This window comes from Schistocerca serialis, chromosome 6, assembly GCF_023864345.2.
Source record: "Schistocerca serialis cubense isolate TAMUIC-IGC-003099 chromosome 6, iqSchSeri2.2, whole genome shotgun sequence".
Taxonomy (NCBI): Eukaryota; Metazoa; Arthropoda; class Insecta; order Orthoptera; family Acrididae; genus Schistocerca; species Schistocerca serialis.
The window spans coordinates 468,438,390-468,450,819 of NC_064643.1; the positions used below are offsets into that span (position 1 = coordinate 468,438,390).

The 12,430-nt window shown below is 44.1% G+C and overlaps 1 protein-coding gene across 1 annotated transcript in view; it reads right to left on the reverse strand.

Annotated features, from left to right (window-relative positions):
• LOC126484923 (C-Maf-inducing protein-like) overlaps positions 1-12,430 on the reverse strand; it is a 970,852-nt gene that overhangs the window by 141,574 nt on the left and 816,848 nt on the right. The window lies entirely within an intron of this gene.

Genomic DNA, 12,430 nt, shown 5'->3' on the forward strand with positions numbered 1-12,430 from the left:
GGCTTCGGTCAAGAATACCATCATAACGACCGGGAGAGCGGTTTGCTGACCCCACGCCCCTCCTATCCGCATCCTCCACTGAGGATGACACGGCGGTCGGATGGTCCCGGTAGGCCACTCGTGGCCTGAAGACGGAGTGCTTTTTTTTTTTTTTGTTTTCACTACACAACGTAGTTCGTGTTGCTCACAACTGACTAAATACCTCAACCAGCTACGGATATCCTCCTGGATTGGATAAGAACGTCTCAGACCTCTAGCGAATGAATTAGAAACAGAGAAATGTTGGATGCGTATCGAGCAATAATCTGCACTTACTGAACATGCGAACTGAGACCAGGAGTTCGTTATTAAGAATCTCCGTACTCAACAGTGACCGTTGGCTGTGTTGAGGTTCAAATGGCTCTGAGCACTATGGGACTCAACTGCTGAGGTCATTAGTCCCCTAGAACTTAGAACTAGTTAAACCTAACTAACCTAAGGACATCACACACAGCCATGCCCGAGGCAGGATTCGAACCTGCGACCGTAGCGGTCTTGCGGTTCCAGACTGCAGCGCCTTTAACCGCACGGCCACTTCGGCCGGCGCTGTGTTGAGGGTGAGAGGTCGATTACAAGTATCACTATGGGGAAGGACTTGGGCCACATGTGTGTCGTTATCATACGACATTGGCTACGAGCTAATATACTGCCGGATGACGTCGATTTTGATCTAATGAGAGCATAAGCCACCTGAGGTATAGTCACTGTACTGATAATGGTTCCAACGTCGTCCGCTCAGTGGCACAGCTACCAGAGCGCCATCTGTGTCTATCCTTTAAGAAGGAATGCTCACAGCCAGAAGGCTCAGCGTGATACAAACGTGAGAAGCAGGCAATCATGCCAAGGAGAGACGCACTCGTGCTTCCTACAGCCAATTGGGAGAGCTTGAAACGGGTTAGATTGTGACCTTCTGAGTGGCGGGATGATCCTTTCGGAGAATTGCCACACAAATTGGATGTGCTGCGTCAGTTGTACAACGATGCTGATATCAGTGATCAAGTGAACATTGTCACATCCATGCACGGGTTTCTGGACATCCACGCAGCACAAATGCCCGCCATGATTGTCGTATTGTAAGGCCAGCACTGGCAGACCGTAGAGGTACCACAGCACAGATAAGATGGCTTGTGAGCCCAGACGTGTCAAAACGAACTGTTGCGAACTGGTTATTAGAAGTAGGACTACGGGCACGCACGCCTCTAGCGCGTCTTGCATTCACGCCACAGCATCGAAGTACACGTCACGACACGTTCCATCAGAGGGATCATTTGGAAGATCGAATGGCGCGTCGTGGTCTTCAGCGAAGAAAGCGATTCTGCCTGCACTCAATGACGATCGTTTGCGCGTACAACGTAGACCTGGTGGGTTCTGTCTCGCAGAGTGCATTCGTCCGAGACACACTGGCACCACCCCAGGCCTTATGGTCTGGGTTGCAACAAGCTACAGCTCAACGTGCTCTGCGAGACGTGCAGCAACTTCCCTGGCCAGCACGATCTCAGGACTCGTCTCCAGACGAACACGTGTGGGATATGATGGATCGAGAAGTGACGTGGGCAACTCGTCCACTGACAGCTCTTAAGAACTACGTGAACAGGTCGAGCAGACGTGGCATAAAGTATCTCCGGACAGTATTGGCCATCTGTACTATCGATTGGATGCGAGAGTCAGCAGCTGGATTGCCGCTTTTGGAGGCTACACCACTTAGTAATACGGATGTTGCAGCATAGGTCGATACCTGGTACCTCAGAACCGCTTGTGCTATTGATTTGTAAGTGTAATCATTTCATGTGCTCCATATGTACTGTTGCAACAATAAATCAAGTGAATTGGAAGCCTGTGAAAGGGTGTACCAATTTTTTTCAGGCAGTGTATGACGTCGCTGAGGTATGCTGGTTACTGTAGTTGGATTTAGACGTGGCGGTCTATGGCTCAACCTCTTGTAACCACAAAGGCTTTTTCTAGCATTATGAATTCCGTTCGATCGATGGGTAGCTCTATGAGTAAATAAACAACGAAATTTACATTCAAGTCACAAGAATGGTGACAAATCAAATGGCTTCCACGAGGACAGTAGACATGCGAAACTTTTTCATCATTAGCAGAAAAATGAAAGAATTCAGTCGTAGTTATTGTTGTTGTTGTGGTCTTCAGTCCTGAGACTGGTCTGATGCAGCTCTACATGCTACTCTATCCTGTGCAAGCTTCTTCATCTCACAGTACCTACTGCAACCTCCATCCTTCTGAATCTGCTTAGCGTATTCATCTCTTGGTCTCCCTCTACGATTTTTACCCTCCACGCTGCCCTCCAATACTAAATTGGTTATCCCTTGATGCCTCAGAACATGTCCTACCAACTGGTCCTTTCTTCTTGTCAACTTGTGCCACAAACTCCTCTTCTCCCCAATTCTATTCAATACGTCCTCATTAGTTGTGTGATCTACCCATATAATCTTCAGCGTTCTTCTGTAGCACCACATTTCGAAAGCTTCTATTCTCTTCTTGTCCAAACTATTTATCGTCCATGTTTCACTTCCATACATGGCTACACTCCATGCAAATACTTTCAGAAACGACTTCCTGACACTTAAATCAATATTCGATGTTAACAAATTTCTCTTCTTCAGAAACGCTTTCCTTGCCATTGCCAGTCTACCTTTTATATCCTCTCTACTTCGACCATCATCAGTTATTTTGCTCCCCAAATAGCAAAGCTCCGTTAATACTTTCAGTGTCTCATTTCCTAAACTAATTCCCTCAGCATCACCCGACTTAATCTGACGACACTCCATTATCCTCGTTTTGCTTTTGTTGATGTTCATCTTATATCCTCCTTTCAAGACATTCAAGACATTGTCAGTAGTAGTAATGGTGTATAACTTCATCCGAGTGAGATACAAAATGTAGAATTCAAACTATTTCATTAAAAAAATCTAATTAAAACAGTAAAATCTTCTTGCGATAGTCTTAGGAAACATTTATGAATATGTGTGTGTGTGTGTTTATATCCACTTTGAGGAATTAATTGACCAAAAAAAAATTGATGTGGTATGATTAGTAGTTAACCTGCCGTCCGATCTGATGTAGCAAGTAGTGCATATGACGAAATGCAACATAAATACCACAGACAGAATCTCTAATGCAGGACAGGAGCGGTGTTTCAACCACTGACGGCGTTTCAACGGAAGTGAAGTGAAAAGTATGTGGCAAAATGGAAACCTTTTATTCAGCTGCTCATTAGACGGACCCATAATTTACAGCTACAGTCTTACTGAAAACCTTGTGAACATAAGCATCGTCTGAGAACGAGAAAAAGTGTTTCGAATAGTAGAGGCCAAATGAATACCAAAGCATGGTTTTTATTTAGCGAACATTGCTGCTTACGCCATTGTCATAGAAGGTAGAAACTAGCTCAAGACATCTGATGGAGTATTTACTGATTTTTCTCCTCTTGTATGTCTGTATCAACGACATTTTATCACAGAGTATCAGAAATTGGCAAATGAAAAAGAGCAGAATAACAGGCTACTGAAGTAAGAAATGCCAAAATAACAATAATAATAATAATAATAATGTTATGTCTGTTCTTTCGGACATGCCTGGAAGAAAACGCCACACGTATAATTAAGGTGAGGATCGCCAATGATCAGTTCAGTGCGGACGCACGCCACACTCGAACTCTTACGGCAATCGGCGAAATGCCGGGACTAATGAGGATACTAGGCAAGGGACATGACTAGGGTGTGGAAAAGTTGAGATTTGGGTCTGTCGGGAGGCGTGCTAGGGTAGTCCTTGCAGTTTCGATGACCACTGTGTCCACATATCGCAGTGGTCAGCGCATCTGTCTAGAAAGTAGGAGACCCGGGTTCGAATTCCGGTGTGGCACAAACATTCAACTTGTCCATTGATTTAAATCGATAACCACTGGCACCCAATGTCATTAATTCCTTTGTGTCTTGAATAACAATGATGGTTCATTTTACAATGCTAATGTGTCTTGAATAACAATGTTGCTTCATTTTACAAAGCTAATAATGAGGAAAAAAGGGTAGGTGTTGGAGATTGCTCCTACTAGCTATCCTGGCATTCGCTTGGAACGAGCTTACTGATCATTGAAGTAGCACATCACGTTGACTGGATCGAGTAAACTAGTCCGTATGTTCTTTACATTAAGTCTCGCTCTGCTTTTGAATTTATTTCAGTCCGTTGCAATTTCTATAAAATAATCAAGTGGCCATGAAGCACTCAACTTTTCTATGCAATCAAGTGAGTGAAATTGACTTAAGTAAATCTGTTCGTAATATTCCTTCAGTGAATGGACGAAATATTCCAGCAGCAGACCCTTGAATTTGACTTTGAAAACCTTTGGTTTGTCATTGACAGGTGTCAGCTGTTGTGGATTTGAAATATATAGTATAGAGTGGCGCAAAAACTGTAACAGCCATTAGTTAAGGATGTTCCCGCAACAAGTAGGTCGAGGCCTGCACTGTGTTTATTGAATCTATATTGCTGTTCCTTTGCTTTTAACAGTTTAAAGTTATCGACTACAAATTTCATAAATGAGTAGAGGTACTATTATGCCAGTTTAAGGACTTCCAGCTTGATAAAATAGGTCTAGAGAGTCTTCCTGGATCAACAATAAGACAACATATTGTTCGACTGTATTGATATTTGACTAATAATACTCTTTCCGCCTGAAGTGAGCTGTTCCAAGATGCTATTAAATATGACAAGGAATGAAAGTATACAAAGAGTTTCAGAACTACAATGACGTACGCTGTGAGCAATATTATAATTACAGTGGAGCAGAACTTAACCTTTGTGAGAAGTTGAGAATACGCACTCTCCGACAAAGCTTCTCGTGTAACATCAGTTAAAGAAAGCTGATATGCCCTACTTAATTTATAGTATCATTATCTTAGGAAATCTGAATGTCAGTTTATTACGTAGCAATAGAAGTATACCCTCAAGGAGTTAGAGAACGTGGTCGTCCCAAACAGACGTGGGAAAGGACGATCGAGAGAGAAGCTGCAGAGGATGGGAACACCTGGAGTGAAGTGAAGAGACTTGCTAGAAATCGTACCAGGTGGAGGAATTTCGTCACAGCCCTATGTTCCAGAGGGAACGACAGGGGCTAAAAAAAAAAGTAGAGGGTGTAATACAGGTTGTGACGTTTTGGGGGTGTTTTGTGTACCACGACTTGGGCGCACTTTTTTAGATTTCGTGAAGAGAAACTAGGATGGTTTCTTTTTTGCAACACTCTCGGTGATCAAGTGATAAGTACTGCATTTCTTCTACATCTTGACAATTAGGATGCAGTGGGCAGTCCCATCTTCCAAGATGACATAGCAATCAACATTCTCGTTATTTTATATCTCTGCAGGAGCTAATCATCAATGAGTAGGTTCAGGTGGGTATGGCACGCCTAAGGAAATTTGTGGACTCCCTTCCTCGCCGAATTGAGGCCATTATCAAAGTTAGCGGCCATACACGATGAAAATGTGATCTCACCTGCAGGGGATAATTTTTTTTAGGTGTGCTCGAATACACTCGCTGATCAAAAATATCTGGACACCTGTTAGTAAATATTATCTACTGTCCATCCATCGCCTATATGTCGGCTTGAACTCTATTGGCTACACTTTGAGTGAAGTATCTGATTGTTTATGGAGGAAAGGCAGCCCATTCGTTCTCAAGAGCAGAAACCAGAGAAGGTGGTGAGTTTGGACGCTGGGGTCTGGAGCCAAATCAACGTTCTAACGCATACCAAAGGTGTTCCACTGGGTTCAGGTCGCGACTCTGTGCAGGCCAATCTATTTTTAGGGATTACAACTCTTCAAATATTTGAAGAAAAGCATTCTGAGCCATCAAGCGTTTGATGATGATGATATTTGGTTCGTGGGGCGCTCAACTGCGCGGTTATCAACTCCCGTACAAGTTCCCAACCTTTGCTCAGTCCAATATCGCCACTTTCATGAATGATGATGAAATGATGAGGACGACACAAACACCCAGTCATCTCGAGGCGAGCTGCGGACCCATCAAGCGAACATATACACCTTTATACAGGAGAATAAAGGTGTGTAAGTACAGCTGGCGACTCAAAATGCTTTTCTTCAAATATTTAGCGAATGCGATTTTCCACAAACCACTGAGTCTCCGATATTTCTTTACGAGAGGATATACTGTCATGCCGATACCATCAGTCGCCCTCCTCGATCTGTTCCTCTACTGTAAACAGTACACAAAGCTGTAAAATGTGTTTATATCCTTCCGCATTTAGCGTTTTCTCAAGCGCAGTAAGTAGACCACGCCCCAGTCACGAAAAACACCCCCATATCGTAACACCACATCCTCCGTCCTGTACTGTTGGCACTACACATCACGGCAGGTAACTTTCTCCAGAAACTCACTAAACCTAAGCCGCTCCGTCGCATTGTACAGGGTACGGCGCGTTTCGTCACTCGTTTCCAGTCATCCACAGTCCAATACCGTTACCCGTTGCACCACCTCCAGCGTCCCTTAGCACAGACTACAGAAACGTGTGGTTTATATGCAGTTCCTCGACCATTGTACCCCATTCTTTTATCTCCATTCGCAGTCATTGTGGTAGGTGCGCTGCTGCTACCACTAACAAGTGATTCCTTCCTCTGATTTAATGTGTTTTTTTACAACCACCCTCCGCAATGCTCCTTCGGTGGAGCAAGGTGGCGCAGTGGTTAGCACAATGGACACTCATTCGGGAGGACGACGGTTCAAACCCTCGTCCGGCTATCCTCATTTAGGTCTTCCATGATTTCCCTAAATCGTTTAAGGCAAGTACCTGGATGGTTCCTTTGAAACGGCACGGTCGATTTCCTTTCCCGTTCTTCCCTAATCCGAGCTTGTGCTCCGTCTCTGATGACCTTGATGTTTGGAAATTGGAAATCTGTGGTAAGATGGGGCCAAACTGCTGAGGTCATCGGTCCCTAAGCTTACACACTACTGAATCTAACTTAAACTAACTTACGGTAATAACACACCCACACCCACGCCCACGTCCGAGGGACGACTCGGACCTCCGACGAGAGCAGTGACAAGACGCCGAAGACCACGCGGTTACCACGTGGCACTGATCTCTCCTGTTTGACCTATTCTGTTGTTATTGCTTCTCTTCTGACAAAGTTTCCTGCCTCCATCTGAACTGTGGGTCAGCCTCCCGTGAATCTAGTCATAAATTCCGCATTACAGTGGGATGTCCGGTTGCTTTCGATCATCTAATGTGTAACTCGTTGTCAGGATGAACTAAAATACGTTGTAAGAACGTGGATGTATGGTCTCTTCTTGCAAGTGAGAGCGTATTAAATGTGAATATTCATTTCGAAGTTCATCCGGCAAGCCTCTTGATGATTCTTTAACTTACATCGGTTCTGTCGTCGGGGTTAGGTGCAACGCATAAGGTGAGAGTGAAAGAGTCAAGGTTTCGCCGAGGTCACTGTACCTCGACGCCAATTCCATCGCACCAGGAGCGACTGACGAAAGACCGGCGCCGCATGTGCTGGGCGGACATTTTTCCCAGATAGGGGCGCCGGTTATCGCACAATATAGGCCGGCGGGCATAATTGATTCTGGCGCGCGGCTCGGCCCGTGGCAGGAGATAAAGCGTGGCCGATAGCGGGTTGCGGAGGGGGGGGGGGTGGGGGGGAGGGGGGGTTAGCCAGGCGGGCAGATTTAACTTCCGTGCGTCAGCCAACCGCTACGGGCCTGCGCGCAAATACCGGCTGTTTGCTCTGCATAATTTGCAATGCAGATTACGAGCGAGAGAAAAAGAGCCATGCAAATCGGCCAATATTTGTGTTTTCTAAAGCGCATACCTTAGGCGCGGATGGCAATGGACTGATGTCACGGGTTGGCAGCACCAAATGTTACGTCAGCCCAGCTAAACAAACACATATCATAAATCCGCTACACATGAGACCTGTTAAAGACGATGTAGGCTTCAGAACGCCTGGAATATAGAAAACACGGCATGACTATCAACAACTTTTGGTCGCAAATACAGTGCGCACTGTTAAAAACCATGAATGCTTCTTTCCTCCTACGATATCCAGAGAAACCAGCGGTGCTGGCTTCTTAGAGAACCGACATCCGATGCTGATTGCAGAGTTACTCTACTGCTGCCACCGTACGTTTCGTGTAAGAAGAGCGAAGATTCTAGTCCTGATTACGTGTTTAACGAAACCGAACAGCTAAGACGCCGGTCTCCTATTCACCGCTAAGAGAGAAGTGGTGCATCCAATCTGTCTCTGTATAGAGCAGATTCTGTGCGCAAGTATTCTACACGTTTGCGTAGCGTGTACCTAAGGAGGAACATGGGAACCAGGCCAATTTTCACACACTGCAAAGTGGAAAACGCCTAAAAACCGTTCCAGGCTAACAGGGACGCCGAGACGCCGTCTTCTATCCACCGGGCTGATCTGATCTGTGGCCGGCATACCTCCCTTTCCCAGAAGCGGTCACGTTAACCCTTCCATGCTTAAATTTATTTTGCAAATATCTGAAGGTCAAAAGCTATCTTCCTTTGTGATAAATAATAAACCTTCTCTACGAAAACAATTTTAAGCTGACTGATTTTGAAAATCGGTTAAGTGGGACGCAAGTGTCCCACGGACCTAACTAGATCCATGTTTTCATGTGAAGCTACGATTTTCGGAGTCAAAGTTTCGATTTTAGAACGAGTGTATCACGATGGCAATTCTGCAAAAAGTGTGACAGATGACTACCAATACAAATTTATTCTCCTGAGAACGAAAAACATGAAATATCGCACACAAGTTCTCAACATATAGTTTGAAGATGGCTTTGACATAACACACACCGATCTTTTCTAGGTTCTATGAAGTTTTCTGGGGCATATACGACCGACTGCACACAGAGTAAGTACAAACCAGCAGAATTACTGATGTGTACAATAATTTTTCAAAACAATGCCTATGATATGTTAGAAAACACAGTTACTTCACACATTTTTGGAGTAGAGAATATGGTGGTCCAATCTGATTTTCGTGAAACAAACCCACTGTGCCACCTATAAAGAAACGCTGCGATATTTGGTCGCTCACAGTCGTCTATATGTCCACCGCATGGTGCCAAGTACTTTTCTTCTAGTCCAAAACCTGTCGCTGCATGCTACTACTAGATAATTATGAGACTACATATTACTTTAGTGAGACATAAGCATCCCACCAACCACGAAAGGGTTAACTCGCGCTGCTACCCGGGCGGGTGGACAGGGGAAATAAGAAAATTCACAGCAGATACGGAGACTCGCTCCATTTGAAAATGGAATGGGAAAGGGCACGACTAGCCGTGGTAAAAGGTACCCTCCGTCAAGCACTTTATGATAGCTTACAGAGTACTGAAGCAGATGTAGGTGCTTTGGAAAACGGCGACCAAACTGCAATTACTCAATAAAGACAGCCGCTTGGAGCTAAGCACTACCTGGGGGACCGGCTATCGGAACACTGAAGAGGACGCGACGGACGCGGCAACGGAAACGTTGCCTTATGTGAGCTGGACCGTATCCTACGAGACATACAGTAGAGCGACAATTGACGAGTTGCCTGCGTGACGTCACGAAGTAAGTGCCGCGCCATGGTGAGTCGTATGTGAAATTCCATCGTAATCTTGGAAGTCCGGTAGGTAACGGCAGAATCCTAATCTCAAAGATTACGCGTGTGTGCTCCTTGCATTCAGCACTTAACAGCTGCGCGAGGGCCATCAGCTGTATTTGAGCTTTGTCGGAATTGAATTTACTTCTAGGTTTGTGTGTATATGTATCAGAAAACCGTTCACAAACTGAAGGAAATGATAGGTAAACCATCACGAGTCTGTTACACAGATCTTAGATTGTGAAAAGAAACCGAGAATAAAGAATGTGTTAAAAATGAGATCAGTCGCATTTGGAGACTTCTAAGTAAAAGATCTGACACTGAATTCCGTAGAAACGCCTGATGAGCAAATATCTGTTAGACATTTAGAGCGCGTTCATGAACGTGGAAGTAAAACAGAAAACTTTCAGAATAATTAAGATTGGGTAGTTTGTTGATTTGGGGGACAAGATGAAACAGGGTTGTCACCGGTCCCATAGAATTAGGGAAGGAAATAAGGGCGTGCCCTTTCAACGGAACCATCCCGGCATTTGCCCAAAGCGGTTTAGGGAAATCACGGAAACTTAAACCAGGATGGCCGGACGCGGATTTGAACCGTCGTCCTCCCGAATGCGAGTCCAGTGTGCTAACCACTGCTCCACGGTAGAGTGACTTACGAGTATTGTTCTATAGAGGAGATTACGAAGGGCATTGTTTATTATAAATCATAAACAGATGCGATAAATGTAAGTACTTGTTGCAGGAGGTGATGAGTTCACTGCAAACGGGATAAAAAATGGTTCAAATGGCTGTGAGCATTATGGGACTTAACATCTGAGGTCATCAGTCCCCTAGAACTTAGAACTACGTAAAGCTAACTAACCTAAGGACATCACACACATCCATGCCCGAGGCAAGGATTCGAACCTGCGACCGTAGCGGTCGCGCGGTTCCAGACTGTAGTGCCTAGAACCGCTCGGCCACACCGGCCGGCTCTAGAAACTGAGTGAGAATATATAAGGGGCCAGGCTACCTACGGAATATTTTTGTCCGACAGAGTTATCCTCTTGTCCGTTACTTAAGAATAAAAAGGATTTACAACAGAACTGATATTGTTAGTGTTTAATTCAGGTTTTACTCGAAAACTGTTCATTTGTGATGCGTTGCAAAAATAAGGAAAACAATACAGATTTGTCATATAGTGCTACGATACGCAGTCAACAAAAAGGTAAAATGAAAAACTACAAAACAATGAGACATCAAACTATGAAACTCGTTTCGATACTTTGTCGAACTTACATAAAAAATGTTACTGTTTTTCATAAACAACTTTTGTATTTATCTATAATAAAAGGAAACTCTTCCCTTTAATAATGATGAAGAACTTTGCACTGAGTACAAAATAACAGCAAGAATTATTCACATTCTTTGTGTTTGTGCATGTAAACTGTACTTGCATAAAAAGTAATTGCGTTGGTAATATAATACAGCCGAAGTTACAGGATCAACTAATTTTTAATACTTATAAAATGCAATTTATGTTCTGTAAGGATATAAAATATACTATGGACTAACACTGAGTGACATGTGGTTCCAACTACGTGGAAAAAAAAAAAAAAAGAAAAACAGGAAGTCGTCTGCTCCCATTTCTCTTACATACTGATTTATGTTTCTTTCCTCACTAATTTTACGAATACTGCCGGTAATCTTACCATTTACTGCATCATTCAAATGTTTTTTTTCCGGTCTTTGATCACAACATCAATTCTTTTGACGATCGTCAAAAGAATTGATATTGTGATCAAACACTGGAATAAAAAACATTTGACAGTACTGGATCACTGCTCATATACGCTACTATGTCTCAGCTGGTGATACTGCATCATTTATGTAGTGTACCAAAACTACCGAACAACAGTTTTGGTAGAGCGCAGCTCTACCGCGGAGCAGTCCTCCGAAAGCTCGTGGATATTTTACCCTCCGGTAGAAAGCTGGTGTGCAGTAGATTCACGGGCCGTACTTTCGTGTCTAACGCCGAGAAGGAGGCACGGGCACTGTTGAGGTTCTGCATAGCTGTTAATGGCATTTACCCAAGTACGATCCACGCATTTCCCTCATTCGTACTCTAGAACTTGACGAATAAACGTCTTCATTCTCTCCGTTGGGGTTTATTGCACCCCACCTTTTCGTGCTTGTTGCCTGGATTTTCAACACTGCTGCCCCGGATTTAAGTGGCAGATACTTTGTAGACCAGGGATACGTTATCACTATACAGTATTACAAAGGTCTTACATTTTCCGATGTAAATAACAATTGTTTTATAACTGGGCCACTGATATTCGTCTGTTGTATTAAATTATAATTATTTAATTACAATCCATTAAATTATGCATATTATATTATCTTTTAGATATCCCCATACAGATGGGAAAGTGCTGGGCTGAAGAAGCTACTGGAAAACGTGGAAGACGAGGAGGAGGAAGCCGAGAATGTGGAGGCTCACCAACTGCACGAATCGCTACCTGTTGTTGATGAGGGTGAGAAGACTGAAGGTCAAACTGCACAGTGTGAACACGACACTGACTCAAATGAGGATGCGACGATGGAATCGACGGTCATATGTGACGACTTCTACCGCGGAAAGGATTGCGTCACCAAACTGATGAATCCTCTAGGCCCACAGAAGGTTAAGACCAGATCTTGAAACATCATCAAAGAAGCTCATGGACTAACGGGAAACGCAAGGAATGCAAAGACTCCAGAAG